Source organism: Eptesicus fuscus, chromosome 10 (genome assembly GCF_027574615.1).
Source record: "Eptesicus fuscus isolate TK198812 chromosome 10, DD_ASM_mEF_20220401, whole genome shotgun sequence".
In the NCBI taxonomy this organism is placed as follows: domain Eukaryota; kingdom Metazoa; phylum Chordata; class Mammalia; order Chiroptera; family Vespertilionidae; genus Eptesicus; species Eptesicus fuscus.
Window position 1 is genome coordinate 39,554,227 of NC_072482.1, and position 16,294 is coordinate 39,570,520.

Consider the following 16,294-nt stretch of genomic DNA (forward strand, 5'->3'; position numbering starts at 1 on the left):
ACCATCTCAGGTGGTCACATTCCAGTAAAACTTAAATATGTCCACAGTACTGTGTACTGTAAATGGAAAGGGGGATAGTGTTGTGAGTTGAAACCTCTTTCTCTTGGTTTGAAAATCAAATGCAACCAATGTTAACAGGCAAGTTGTTTCCAAAATAAGAGGATTTGCACACTTAGAGGCTGAGGGGAATGTTTTCTTCAACTTTTATCTAAGAAAAAAACTTACTTTTCTGTTTCACTTCAGGTCTTCTTGGCAAAGATTTACGGCAGACATGGGTCTGGTACAGGCTGGTATTTTTCTCCCAGGTTATACTTTAGCAGAGTAGTATTCTAAATGCAGCTCCTACATGTATAATCACCCCACTTTGATACCAGGCAAGGTAAAGAGGCTACTTATATCTGTGCCAGACTTTCTGGAAACAGGAAGGAAAAAATGCTTTTTAGTAACAAGGAGAAACAGTAAAAATGTCTTCTGGGAGCTGAGGGTTTTTCTGTAATCAGCGATAATATTTGTGTATGGAGATGATTTTACATGCATCCTATAATCTGTTGAATTCATTTTGCCTCCTTGGATGGACACAATCATTTCTAAAAACTAGTTTAGTTTCTATTCTTTTCTCTATTGTTTTTCTGTTTTCCTCTGACCTTACCTTTATTATGTGCTTCCTTCTGTTTAATTTGCTCTTTTAGCTTATTAAGTGGCAAGCTCAGATACTTGATTTGAGAACTTCTTTTGCAATATATTCATATAAAGCTATAAATTTTCCTCTAATCTTTGCTTTAGCTGCCTTCTACCATTTAGTATGTTGTATTTTAATTTTCATTAAGTTCAAAATGTTTTTAAATTTTTCATGGGATGTCTTCTTTGACCCTTGGGTTATTTAGAAGTATGTTTTTAAATTTTCAAAAATTTGGGAGAGTTTTCAAATATCTTTCTGATTTTAATTTCTAGTTTACCAATATTGTGGCCAGAGAACATACTTTGTAAGAATTCTATGTTTAAAAAATTTATTGAGATTTTTATGGCCTGGAATATATCTATTTTGTAAATGTTTTGTGTGTGCCTGAAAAAAAATCTGTTTTTAATAATAGCCAATATCTATTTTCAATTTTAAATATTGCTGTATTCATCTCACAAACTTACATTTGAGTTTCTCTTTTTTTAATTTAATAAATCTTTATTGTTCAGATTATTACAATTGTTCCTCTTTTTTCCACCATAGCTCCCCTCCACCCAGTTCCCACCCCACCCTCTACCCTTACCTCCCTCCCACTGTCCTCATCCATAGGTATACAATTTTTGTCCAATCTCTTCCCGCACCCCCCGCACCCCTTTCCCCCCGAGAATTGTCAGTTCACTCCCTTTCTATGCCCCTGATTCTATTATATTCACCAATTTATTCTGTTCATCAGATTTTTTATTCACTTGATTTTTAGATTCACTTGATAGATATGTATTTGTTGTTTATAATTTTTATCTTTACCTTTTTCTTCTTCTTCCTCTTCTTAAAGAATACCTTTCAGCATTTCATAAAATACTGGTTTGGTGGTGATGAACTTCTTTAGCTTTTTCTTATTTGTGAAGCTCTTCATCTGACCTTTAATTCTGTATGATAGCTTTGCTGGGTAGAGTAATCTTGGTTGTAGGTTCTTGCTATTCATCACTTTGAATATTTCTTGCTATTCCCGTCTGGCCTGCATAGTTTCTGTTGAGAAATCAGCTGATAGTCATATGGGTGCTCCCTTGTAGGTAACTAACTGTTTTTCTCTTGCTGCTTTTAATATTCTCTGTCTTTTGCCCTTGGCATTTTAATTATGATGTGTCTTGGTGTGGTCCTCTTTGGATTCCTTTTGTTTGGGGTTCTCTGCGCTTCCTGGACTTGTAAGTCTATTTCTTTCACCAGGTGGGGGAAGTTTTCGGTCATTATTTCTTCAAATAGGTTTTCAGTATCTTGCTCTCTCTCTTCTTCTGGCACCCCCATAATTCGGATGTTGGTACGCTTGAGGTTGTCCCAGAGGCTCCTTACACTATCTTCAAATTTTTGGAATCTTTTTTCTTTTTGCTTTTCCAGTTGAGTGTTTTTTGCTTCTTTGTATTTGAAATCTTTGACTTGATTCTTGCGTTCCTCTAGTCTGCTGTTAGGTCTCTGTATAATATTTTTTATTTCAGTCAGTGTATGTTTCATTTCTAGTTGGTCCTTTTTCATATCCTCGAGGGTCTCGCTAAATTTATCGGCCTTTTCTAGGAAATTCTTGAAAAACCTTATGACCATGGTTTTGAACTCTATATCCAGTCATTTGCTTTCCTCCATTTCTTTCCTTTGTGATCTGTTTCTTTGTCTCTGCATTTTTGCTGCTTCCCTGAGTTGGTAGAGTAGCTTTGTGTGGTAGGTTTCCTATAGGGCCCAGTGGCTCAGTCTCCCCAGTTACCTAAGGTGGACACTCTTGGTGCACCCCTTTGTGGACTGTGTGCACAGCCTTGTTGTAGTTAAGTCTTGATTGTTGTTGGTATCACTGGGAGGAATTGACCTCCAGGCCAATTGGCTGTGAGGATCAGCTATGTCTACGCTGGGAGCACTTCTGTGCTGGATACACCCTTGTGAGACAAGACTTGCAAAACTGCAAAAGCCTCTGTGCTCAGCTTGGATGGGGCAGAGTCTCAGGATGGAGCAGACAGCAATGACTTCATGTCAGCCCTGCCCTAAGAGGCACTCGGTTCTCAGTGTCCCGCGGTAATCGCTGCAAGCACCTCTGAGAGAAAGCCACCCTCGAGTTTTGCCTGCTGCCAGACAGTCCAGTTTCTCCCCGAATGAGTCTGGGTCCCCAGAGTCTTGCCCAGAACTGGAGTTCAGAGCTGTCAGGAGCTTTTGTCTCCCTCAATTGAAAAAGCCAGCCATGTACTCAGTTGCCAGCCCTCTCTGCATGCGCGCCTCCATACTTCTGCCTTCTGCAGCTCCTCTGAGTCTGAGTGTGCTTTTCTCTTTCCTTCTAGTTGTAGAATTTCCACTCAGCCAGCCTTCCTGTGGTTCTGGATTATGTCCATTTTGTCTTTTAGTTGTAGTTTTGAAATTGTTGGCCTTTTTGAACTCCAATCTCAAACTTGGGGAGGTTCTGTTTGGGTTTCCCCATTCTGCACTGCAGTCTGGAAACTTCTGGACAACAACTTGGAATACTTGTAGAGTTTTCCTCATGCATTCCTCTTCTCTCAGGGGTCATGGTCCTGTGTTGTTACCCAATATAAGTCACTGGTTTATATGTAGCTCTCTCATGGCTAGCAACAGGATTCTCTAGCTGGGCACAGTCTGATTCTACTAAAATTTGTCATATCATTTTTCAACTTGTATTTGTCATTTTATTGTTTATATATAGGAGCCAGTATAGAGTAATGAGAAAGAATCAGGCCATGGAAACAGACAACCCAGACCTGATTCATAGCTCTGTTTAAAATATGCATTAATTTAATTTTTCAATTTATTCATGACTTCATTTTTTCATTTTTATAATTTTATTGAATGTCTAGTTTGTGCCAGGCATTGCGCTACATTGCAGCTTTATTTTATAATCTATAAAACAGGGAGAAATAATTCCTACCTAATTGTGATAGATTGCAAAAATGGCCACAAGTTCCCTTCATGTTTTTGCATGATCTTGCAGTGTGAACTTGCAGCTTCTCCTATCAAGAGGTAGACTCTTCTTCTTTACCTATTACATCTGGGCTGGCCTCGTGACTCACTTTGGTGTATATACTGTGGTGGAAGTGATGCATGAATTCTGAGCCTGGATCTTAAGAGACTTTGCAGCTTTCCCCTTTCTTTCTTAAAACCTTGTGCCTGCCAAGTGAAAAGGCCTGAACTGGCTTGCTGAAGCATGAGAGACTAAATGGAAAAAAGCATTAGTTATCTCAACCTGCTAGTCAAGGTCATTGTAAACCAGCCAGCCCCAGCCTACCCAGCAGCCTATTATGTACCAGGTACTATACTGTATTCTAGCCTCTGCTTATTGAGTTAAGTGAACCTAGCTAAGATCTACTGAGCCTAGCTCACACCAGACAAAATGCATACTTGAGCTTAATCTAAATTGTCAACCTGCAGAATTGAGAGTTAAATTTAATGTCTATTGTTTTAAGTCTCTCATTGTATCACTCTGTTGTAGGGTAGTTTGTTATAAGAAAAAAGCTAACAGATAAACTATATTAGATTATGGTGGAGATTAAAAATAATATGCATAAAATTCCTAGCCCAGTGCCTAATATGTGGTAGGGATGCAACAAGTGTTTAGAATTGCTATTTTTAACACCGTTGTCATTATTTTAACATTATTAGCATGGCAGATTGGTGAGTAGAATTTATTTTAGACCTCTGAATGTTTTCTTATTCTGAATTATTTACATGCATAGCTTCAACTGTACAGTTGATATGTGTGTGTGTGTACATATACACACAACAGATACACATACACTCATATCTATACACATATATTAACCCTTAAATAAAAAAACTGATATGATAATTTAGTATGCTGTTGTACAAGCTGGTTAAGAAATAGGGTGTACTAATAATAATGTAAATATCATATAGTCTGCATGGGAATAAAATTTTTTCAAAAGTTTTGAACATTAAAATACACTGAACAATAAATCTATATTAGCCAAGTGTGATTCAACTTCGATAATCCAGAGGGTACTGAAGATTTTTTCCTCATCCAAGATTATCATTATAAATATTAACTTATTGTGTGATATGTAGGTGACTTGATGTTTTTGACTGGTTGAATGGAAGATAACTAAGTTACATAGTTGTGCACAGCTATTTTTGGGTGAATAAGTAAAGCTTTAAATTTCAACTTTGAAGTCATTTTCTCAGGGAAACTTTTCTGATTTTGGCAACTCTGATTAAATTATATTCCCCAAGTTATACACTCCACCAACATACAATATCCATTCTCTTATTAGTCAATTATAATAAAATAATTGTTTCTGTAACTGTTGAATATTCATATCCTCTATTCCACAATAGATTTCACCTCAACATTTCTTCCTGGCATTTAATGCAATGGCTGGCACTTAGTAGATATTTGGATGTATAAGAGGTAAAATGGGTTAAGGACTGAGAAAGGTCACTTAGGTTGAATAGCAAAGGAGTCATTTACACACGTGTTGACAGCCATTTCGATGGATTGATGGGAAAACACATTAGACCCCCAGGTGAGTGAATACTGCAAAAAGGGCAGAGAAAATAAAAAAGAAACCCACGTCTAAGTTACTAACTTTATTTTAAAATGAAAAATGCTTTTAATGCTTGAACATTTTTTCTTATAAATTAAAAAAATAAATCTAAAGTGTCAGGTAAAACAATTACACCTTTTTATAAGTAACTTGGCCATCACCATGCCTCTGAGGATGAGCGCACAGAGGACCTTGATTCGTGGCAGGTGCTCTTGTGATATTAACCTCTTTCAGTTTTACTTGCACACTTGTTTCAGTGCTCCAGAGTTTTGACAGTTAAAAGGACACATACATAATAGAAAAAGCCAATATGTCCAATGGTTTCTATGGACTAATTCAAGAGGTCTCATAGAAACTACCACTGGGGTATTGGAATAAAACTCCCATTAATATCGGGTGAAGATTTATCTTTCAGGATCCTGTATGTACATTTCCTTTACTTCTCTCATGGCAGAAAGGGCCCGTCTTTGTGAGTTTACTCTCGGCTTTGGAAAGTGATTTCATTATTTTGTGTCAGTTTTCATCAACATGTAAAGTTAAAGACAAGAATTGAATGACCTTTAGTTTCAGGGCCATAAATATTTCAAAGGAAACAGCCCTTTCCAGTTCAGGAAAGGGTGTGTCAGCTGAACAAATGTCACCACAGGTTAATGTGTTGTCTTTCACCACCAGCCATCTGGTCCGTCATTTGGCTTGGGTCACACGTGTGCATAAGATTGGCCATCTCACTCCTGTCTCTCTTGGAACTGTCTCCCTATTAGAAAGCCATCGAACAAATAATCCACTTTGAACCCTGTCATCAGTCTCCTAAAGAGCGATGGAGGTTGAGGTGGCAAGAAAATTAAAGCCAGGCCCTTGAGCAGGCAGTTGGCCTGGGCACCCTTTTCTTTATAGGTATTGTTTCCCATTAAGTAGCTAATGAGTCCTTGGTCATGGGTGAGTGGTATTCAACTGAAAGAACAATCACTAATGAAGGAAAGTCCAAGGGACTCATTTTGGGAAAGGAAACTGTACCAAGCTTAACACAGAAGTAAAATGTATGTTAAGGTCACAAGCCTGGGCATGTGGAGCGTTTATGGGCATGGAAGAGACTAATCAGTGTCGTCTAAATGGGACACCGGATTGAGGTATGACCTTCTCCAGAAAAACGAGCAATGTTTCTTTAAAACATTAGAAATCTTGTAAAATGCACATGCTAAAAAAACAACAAAACTTGTCCACCCGTTCTCTTCCTTTGATTCTTTTTATATAACATTCACTTATTATTTATGATGTGCTTAAAGAAGCCATCTGGTAAAGTGAACGGTAAACTACCTGCTCTTCTGTTTTATGTCGAGTACTTAGTCATTGTATCACCTTTTATACAGTCCTTGGCTCAGGCGAACATTCCACAGAATACCTTATTTATGAGGTCAGAATGAAGTAGGCTGCAAGCTGCAGTCCTGAAGTCACCTTTATTGGTATTTAATGATAGACTTCCTTCTCTTCTAACAGCAAACTGCCTGGGTCAGTAGAGAATGACAGCACATCAGACGCTGTGGTAACATCTCCAGCAGTAAGTCTTGATCACAAATGCATCTTATATTGCTGTCATTACTGTATTTCCAAAGTGCCCTTTTCACATGGCCATTTTATTGCTCCCCTTGAGTTGCCAAAGTTCCCTGACTCCATCTCTCAGTGCCAAAAAAGACATTAAACTATTCAGCGGGTCTTACCATCTTCCAGAAAACAATAAAGGCCCTATTGTATGCATTTAGTTAAATATGTTCATTGTGCCAGCGAGACCGAAGTTAGGCATGTCCTCCAGTGTAGGCTGAAGTCCAACCAGAGGGCTTTACGGCTCCTCCATCCTCTGTCTCAGGCCCAGTGTTCAAATGGACTTCTTGCTGTGAAGCATGCATTTGGTGAATTTTATTCTAGACACCAAATTCTCTTTAGGCTTATTTGTGTATACTTTCAAAATGTTATTACAAATTTATTTTGGTCTAGCCTTTTGAAAATTGGCCCACAATTGAATAGTCCTGAGATGAAATTGCCACAAATTGAAGGGGGAAAGAAACACACAAACCCTAACAAGTGGTGTGTCCTGGGAACTTTGTTCTAAGTCATGGCAAGTTTTATAGGACCTTTCCGAAGATAAGGAGAAAGGATTAGTTACGTTAGATGCCCTAGAATAGACCAAAAAGGAGTAAACACTTTAAAAAGGTATCATTGGAAAAAAATTTCTGTGTAATTTAAAGCACATGTATGTAAACATTGCCTTTTGAATAGTTGCAATTCTATCTGGATTTTGACTTTAGGAAACACTATCTCCTTCACTGAGTTCAGGTACTTGAATCATTACTATGATATTTGAGAATTTAGTAAGTGTGGCAAGACTGATAATTCCACCGAATCTGTTCACTCCTTATGTTATGAAACATAACATAGAGTTGTGGTTGAATCCTGAATCCAAGCCTCTTAGTTAGACACCCCCCCTCCACCCCGCCTTGTAGTCAATGAGGTGTCTGGGTCTAGAAATTTAAATTTGGGCAGAACACCTCCAGACTCTTGCTCGATGTGATAGAGATATAGCTTCTTTTGTGTCCCAGATGGTGGGAAAGCAATAAGGTGGCAGGAACCTGGTCTCTGAGTGACCGCATGTGGCAGATCTGTGCCCAGCTAAACGACACATTTCAGTTCTGTTACACGAGAAAGAGATGTCCATATTCTCTAAGCCACTGTATTTTGGAACCTCTTTATTAGAGGAGCACATCATCCTATCTAATAAAAGGGTAATATGCAAATTAACTGTCACTCTGCGACAAAGATGGCCACACCCATAGCCACAAATATGGCGGCGCCTATAGTCACAAATATGGCGGCGTAGGCCGGAGCCCCGGAGCTGGCAGAGCGGGTGGGAGGCTTGGCTTCCTTTGTCACTGGGTGATGAAGGAAGCCAAGCCTCCTGCACGCCCAGGCCAGCCGCTGAGGGAGACATGCAGGGAGTGCAGTGGGGAGACAGGCGGGGAGTGAGCAAGGTTCCCTGTCTGGGGGTTCCAAATCCACCATTGGTTCCTTTCACCGCTGATTCCCCTCCTTGCAGGTATCCTCCACACAAAAGCCGTTCTGTGCAAATATGTCATGTCCTAATGGGTGAATCCTAAACCGAATGAGTATCACATCTGGGCCACCTAACTCCGGTTAGAAAAAGGACCTGAGAGGAGGGATTTAGGAATCACGAAGCCATCGTGACCTACTCAGTCTCTGGAACTGCTGTCAAACACAGGCAGTCTGAGACCCTCCCAAACATCAACTGAGCTAAACCTGAGAACCAAGATATTTTCAAGGCCCAAAGTTGATGGGGGTAAGGGAGCAGGGGAGCAAAGCAAGCAGAACAGCCAACTCAACCAAAGACGCAGGAGCCTAAGATAATGCAGAGAAATGTCCGGACCACCGATGCTCTCCCGCAGACGTGGTGCCCACACCAGCTGGGTGCAAGGGGTGTGTACGTACGGAATTTAAGGCCACCAGCAGGAGGGAAAGTTGAAGCATGCCTAAGGATTTTTTGTACATGTCCCACAGTCGAGAAGCAGAGTCAGAATCAAGAAGCGAAGTCTTACCTCAGCGCTGGGGTGTTTAAAAGTATCTAAAAATAGCAATTCCATCGCCGAGTCCACTGCCATGTTTGCCACAGATGGGAGGCGCGCAGAGGACTTCCGGGGCAGCCCTATAACCTCGGGGGCAACAGCACCTCTTGAGAGGGAGAGACTGCAGCACTTACGGTGTTCAAAGAGCTAGTGCTGCAAACCTTGGCCTATCCAGTAGCTGGGTGCTGCTGGAAGTTGCTGGCCCCGCCTTCTCCAGCATGGAGAGGAAAGGTGGATACGGTGGCTCCAGTGGTCCAAATCCTGTCATTGTCTCCGTTACCTAGCCTCTGTGCCCTCCAGGACAGCCTCAGTACCAGTGCAGAGGAGCTTTGGAGAGGGTAGTGGTGAGGAGAATGCTTCTGACTCTAGATACCAGTGAAGCCACTGTCAAGAGCCTTTCTAGGGCTGGCAGGAAAATGCAGCAATGAGGGAAGAATAATGTCTCAAGACAAAGAGGTTGGTTGTTTCTTTTCTCATCAGCAAAATGTGAATATTACCTAAACCACAGACTTTGCGAGAATTAATTGAAATAAAATTCCAGAAATTGTATAACAGCCAGGCTGAAGTGGATAGGTTGGTTGAGTGTGAGCATGGTCCTGTGCACGGAAAGGTTACAGGTTCGATTCCAGGTCAGGGAACATACCTGGCACATACCTGGGTTTCAAGTTGGACCCCTGGTCAGGGCTCCTAAGGAAGGCAATTGAAGGGATGTTTCTTACATTGACGTTTCTCTCTCTATGTTCTTCTCCCTTCCACTCTCTCTAAAAATCAATGGAAATGAATTAATGCCATATCTACAAATGTGGATAATCTAAAAAGAAGTGGGGAGGGGCCCTAACCAGTTTGGCTCAGTGGATAGAGCATCGGCCTGTGGACTGAAGGGTCCCAGGTTCAATTCCGGTCAAGGGCATGTACCTTGGTTGCGGGCACATCCCCAGTTGGGGGTGTGCAGGAGGCAGCTGATTGATGTTTCTCTCTCATCGATGTTTCTAACTCTCTATTCCTCTCCCTTTCTGTGAAAAAAAATCAGTAAGATATATTTAGAAAAAGAAAAAAAAAAAACACAGGGCAAAAGAGATTGAATGTACTGTATAATTTAAAGCGTGTAAAATAATATAACTTTTTAGGGGGCATATATGTTATCTATACTAATAAAAGGGTAATGTGCTAATTAGACCAGACATCTTTTGGACATCCATCTGGACATCCTTCCAGGCAAAGCCACGGTGGTGGGGGCTGAGGCAGAGGCCATTAGGGGCAATTAGGCTGGCAGGGGAGGGCACTTAGGGGTGACTAGGTTGGCAGGGGAGCAGTTAGGCATCGATCAGGCTGGCAGGGGAGTGGTTAGGGGGTGATCAGGCTTGCAGGCAGGCAAGCGGTTGGTAGCCAACAGTCCCTGATTGTGAGAGGGATGTCCGACTGCCGGTTTAGGCCAGATCCCTATGGGGTGTCCCAGATTGGAGAGGGTTCAGGTTGGGCTGAAGGACACACACACCCCCGTGCCCGAATTTCGTGCACCGGGCCTCTAGTTTACTATAACTAACACAGTTATAACTCCATTTAATTAGAAAATGATGTGTACTGGTTATGCTAAAGTTTATGTGTGGTTTTAAAACTTAAACAAATAGACTTTGAAAATGTTTCTTCTGTGATTGGAGATACAAACACCAGTGTCTATTTTTCATAAATTTACTTTTCTATACATACATAATATAAGGATTTCTCTGTTATCCACTGTTGATGAGGGTGTAAGGAATCTTGGACTTTCATACACAAAGTGGAATGTAATTGTTATGGTCTTTTGGAAGCTATTTGGTGGTATCAATCAGAAACAAAAACACACATCATTTTGGGTTCCACTTCTGGAAACCTGCCTTCCAGAAATAACGAGGAATGATCACATGCTCTGACAGGAGAAGATGACAAGGGAGAAGATCAGTGTGTCACAAACAGTGTGCATATTCGACACCACTTAAGTAAAAATCTCTGTGCGTGTGTGTGTATTTCTGAGCGTGTGTGATCAGAGGAAGAACGAAAGGCAGAGACAATGCAGTTGGCCTTTGTGCTCCTTCATTGTCTGCAGCATCCAACATATAATAGAAGCCAGATGTTGACCTATATATAACACGCTTCACCCTTGCTATCATCCAACGTGTAAAAAGCTGCATCCACATGAGTAAATACATCTGTGGTTGCACAGGAAAAGCATAGGAAGACGAGGCAGCAAGGTTACCTCTCACAAGGCAAAGGGGATTTGCGGCGTAGATTGGAACACACAGGAGAGCTATCGTTTTTCCATTCTATATACTTCTCTATTCTTTGACTTTTTAAATAAGTCCCATGGAACCTTGACTCCAATATAGCATAACATTAAAAACCACAAAATATTTAAAGTGTTTGGTGAAAATGTACGCACCATAGGAGCTTTTTAAAGTGTCCGGTGCTAATGCTGCAGTGGGATTTAATATCTCCAAACCACAGGCTTCTAGGAAAGTAGTCGATCAAAGAGGATGGGTCTGGGTCAGAAAGAAATTGAAATAAAAATGGAAAATATGACTTATATTGGAGCTCTTCAAGCAGCTTTTGGCCTTTTCTGGGAGAACAGTGTAGCTTCCTTGCTGGTGAATTTGGGAACAATGGGGAGAGCCTCCCGGGCCGCGAGCTTCCAGGCTGAATGTGTAACTGCAGCTGGGAGATGGCTGTTCCAAAGGAGTTGAATACAACACCGGGTCAACGAGCAGGCAAGCCCTCTACAGCGGCTTCTTAAAAAGTACGTCCCTTTGCAAAAAATGAGGTAGATACACATCTCTTGTTAGGTTCACAAAGAACAGGTACTATTTAGAAGCTTCCTTTTCAGAAACAAAAATTAAAGTGTAACACCTTGAACTGTTGTTTTAACTGCTTAAGGAATTTTTTGTTAAATTCAACTTTGTGGTGGTTTTCCATATTGTATCCAGGGCCAGCTTTAGTGTGTGAGCACTTGACTTGGGTAGGTCTCAGCTGCGACAGTAAGAGTCAGAAGTTCAAACTCAGTTATATCAAATCAAATATTATTTTAAATGCTCTTAACTATGAAGTAAAATAAAACAATGCCCAAATCTTCCTTTTCTCATCCAGTAATATTAGTAGTGGGTATGTCAAAATAATTCAAATAAGCTAAAATGGAGCTTCCACCCAAAGGTTATTCCACAGACTCCTCTGGGAAACGCCAGTGCTCGGCACGTGTGGTTCGGACAGTTCTGCCAAAGCATCCAGTAGAGGAGTGACAATGAACTAATATAAAAGTAATATAGCTTAGAAAAAGCAACCATGCTCTCAGGCATTCATTCAACACCTACTCATGGATCCCAACACGTATTTAGAGAGGGAAAGTTAAATAAGCCGTAGATTTCCCTTAAAGGGAAAGAGAGTATTAATCCGATACTTATAATGTGAAAGCACTATAAGTGACACTATCAAAATGCTTTGGGGTCCCAAGTAAGGGCAGAAAAATACCTCTAAGTTGTAAATGGTTTCACAGAGGAAGTGACATATAAAGGAGTCGTTAGGGGTGCCTAGGATTGTCTCCAAATATGGAAAGGGGCAGTGGAGTGAAGGCCACAGCATGTACAAGTAGCCTGTCTTAAATACACAGCTGTAGAGAAGAACATGGCATTTATAACAGGGCATTTTGTGACATTTTGTAACAATCTTATTTGAATCCCAGAAAGTATAATATTCAGCTTTAGACATTCAAAAGAGGAATTTGCCAGCTGGCAGTAGGTTTGAGAGAATAAGGATCTTTAGGATTCTCTTCTCATTCAACGTCAAGAACTGGGCCTAGGGATTTCATAGGTTTTTCTCTGTGCACAAGAGATAAAATGGACCTTTACTGAAGTTAGCCATGCGAATGGAGTTTGGAAGAGGGAAGGTGAAGTCTGGAGGAAGGAGAAAAGTATCTTAACTTTTCTGACCACAGGCAAGCACTTTGAGAGGGAGGAGACAGAGAACACTGACAACGGTTTGAAAAGGGGCTGCTGGGAAGAATGTCCAGGAAATGGTGATGGTGCAGCAAGACGCAAGCGTGAGGCATATAGAGAGCCGGAGGACAAGCTTGTGGGGAAAAATGGATTCTGTGGAATCTCAGTGGCCGCGGTTGCACCAGAGTCAAGGAGGCACTAGGAGTGAAAATAATCTCTGGAATTCGTGGCATAAAAGGTGACTGTTGAGCCCTAGCTGCTTTGGCCCAGGGCATAGAGCATCGGCCTGCAGACTGCAGGGTCCTTGATTCGGGTGAAGGGCACATGCCTGGGTTGCCGGCTCAATCCCCAGTGCAGGGTGTGCAGGAGGCAGCCAATCAATGGTTCTCTCTCATCATTGATGTTTCTCTCTCTCCCTCTCCCTTCCTCTCTGAAATTAATAAAAATGTGTTGTTGTCTTTTAAAAAGGTGACTGTGGAAGAAATTAAACATGGACTCATTCCCCCCAAATCCAATGTAAGTGAAAGGACCACTGTCTATATAGATTAAGGCTGTTGAGACGGATCATGAAGTCCACACTGCATAAGAAGTGGACATTGTTGCTCGGCTTTGAAACTGTGTGCGAGCGCATGTACGCCTGCGCTCAGCTCCACAGCCTGGACGCTGGGCGTTGCCCGATGTGGTGGGATAGCTGGGCTCTCCACCACAGCCCTTCCCAAGAAGGTACAGAACACATTTCACATGGTTTCCTGTATTTGTAAAGCAGCATACTGGCGCAAGGACGACTTAAAAGAACTGTGTGGCTCCGTAGGCAGCACTCAGCGGGGCCCTTGGAATGTGGAGCACCAACTCTGTGCGGAGAGGCAGCCCGCCAGGTATCAGCAGGCCCAGCACCTCCCGCCCCAGGAATGAACAGGGCCGAGTGGAAGGGAGGAGGAGGGGTGATGAATCTTGCAAACTTGGGTGAGGATCATTGCAGGCGTTGAACAATAAAAGCCAAGTTTTTTCTGGGTGTGGTTGGCTGTCCATTGAAGTCCAAGTGAGAGCCATCTTTCTGACCTGTGTTTCTTGCCTCGATTTTTCTCATCTGCCAAATGAGGGCAAAAATTCCTGCCGTATAACATACTGTTATTGTGAGGATGAGATGCATGAAATGTGTGAAACAAATAGATGGCACTTACTGAACATCTGCAGGGCCCCGGGGACTGGACCAGGCACCTGTTTATTACCTCATTTATCCCTGACAAGAACCCTCTAAGGCAAGTTGTCATCTTCATTTTACAGATGTGGAAACAAGTTTGACAAGGTTAAAATTACTTGTTCATTCATTTGTGTGTTTCACACATTTGTACTGAACACCTAAGATGTGCCAACATGATAATAGACCCTGGGAATAGAATGGTAAATTGGCTCTACTAGGTCCCTGTGCTATCGGAGCTTATATTCCATAGGGGAAGATGGATAGTAAAAATAAACAAGTAAAACTTATTAATATTCATACAGAAAACTAAGATAAGCCTATATCAAATGGGACCTACATGTTATCTATTCCCCATATCCTATGAACTTATTTACTTATATATTTAAAGGCTTGATTAGACTTAGATTTACTTTTCTGACAAAAATCCTTCATCAATGGCTTGTGGACTTCATTTACATCACATCAGGGGCTCATCGTATCTAGTTGTTCCACGTTTAGGGATCATGACATGAACAGCCTGACCCTTCCAGGGTAAAGTTGTGATTTTCTTTATCACTAGCCATCAATCCATACAGTAATGATTTGTCAAGGATGACAAATAAATATCCAGCTCCCCACTAATCTTTCACCAAATGGTTTTAGAATCATTTCCTGAAATCGTGATTTCATTAGTGGTTTTAAAATTGTGATTGTATAATATTAATAAATAATTATTTATTCACTATTTATTACCTAAAGTTATTTTGTAAAAAAGAACATCCCCTCACCAACCAGTACTATTTTTTTTTTTTACGGCAAAAACAGTTCATACAGTTCATATTGAAAACATTTCATTTTCCCCCATTAATTTCCAATAAGAAGTTAGCGCCAAAACTATTTCAATGGTGACTAATGAGTTTATTTTTGGCTTTCCTTTTTTTGGAGTATTATAATGAACTCATGTATTTTAATATAATAATGTTCAAGTTGGTTAACAAGAGTCTGAGTGGGATGCAAGGGAAAAATTACCTTTGACAGAAATAGCTGAAGAGGAAAAAACATGGTTGGAAGAGTGTTTCATATTGGTCATGGTGAAGCAGTTCTTAAAGTGGCAGGTGTACTTGATACCAAAGGGCCTACTCCTTCCACTACTTTCAGCCCTTTCTAAAGTGAAATGTAAAAGTATTTCAAAAGTTAACCATATTGCTCTTTAGTAATATCCTGCTTAAAGTATCAGCTTTTGCTGTTATAGCAAACAATTCCCAAATCTCAGTGGATTAAAAACAAACAAACATTTATTCCTTGCTCATAATATGGTCTTTGACTACAAATTGGCTATGGTTGCTGGGCCATACTCCCCATGTCTTTTCCTTCTGGAACCCAGGCTACAGGAATAGTCACAATGTGGTACAGTCTGATGGTAGTGGTGAAAGAGTGCAAGAGTTGGAGGGAAATGATAAAGTCTCTTAAATCTTCCAGCTGTGATTTACACCACATCTGCTCACATTCCATAGGTGGAAGCATGTCATATGGTCAAGCCCCTTATCAACAGGGTAGGGATGAATATAGGGTGTCCCCCCAAAAATGTATACACACTTCACAGCTGATTGCTCAATTCATGTTTCTTTTCAAATTTAGCCCATTGGAATTAATAACTATTCAAAATGTGTATACATTTTCTGGGACACTTGTGTTTCGCCAATAGGAGGCACTGAAAACCACATAGCAAAGGTGAGGAATTAAAGTTTTCTTACAGAGAATCGGATGGTGCAAATACTTGAGAAAAGATTACAGTTATCACAGATTGTCACTATCCGGTAACCTTCATAATAGGGCTAGAAACATGAATATGGCATTATGCAAACATTTTCTAAACAATCAAGGTCATACAGAGGATATAAGAATTGAAAGTGGTCACAAATGTAAAAGTACTTAATATACCAAAAATAATTATGAAATGTTAATTTTATTATTTTGAAGTGTTTGTATGTGATACCTTATTTATTCACAGAGGTCTCCTTTAGTCCTTCATTAAAAATCTAATTGCTCTTAATTTACTCTCAATTCTAAGAAACAGATTAGAAGTAGAAAGCTGTAGCTTGTGGTGGGCCTGGAGCACTCTGAAGGCAAGCAATGACAAAAGGAAGGAGGGGCAGTGGGCAGCAAAGGAAGTCCTAAGAATAAATCAAGTACAAAAAAAATTTCAAGAACCAGAATTATTTGGGATGACTTAGAGAAAAACAATCTTGCACAATGTGATACCCCTTAGCATACAACTAACTCTCTCTCTTACTGTCAGTGCT

General features: G+C 40.7%; 1 long non-coding RNA gene across 1 annotated transcript in view; it reads left to right on the forward strand.

Annotated features, from left to right (window-relative positions):
- The first annotated feature begins 9,012 nt into the window (after positions 1-9,012).
- The window catches only part of LOC129150494 (uncharacterized), a 222,583-nt gene continuing 215,301 nt past the window's right edge, over positions 9,013-16,294 (forward strand). The window contains exon 1 of the long non-coding RNA XR_008557247.1: positions 9,013-9,308. This is a non-coding gene — a long non-coding RNA (uncharacterized LOC129150494). The remainder of the gene's footprint in view (positions 9,309-16,294) is intronic.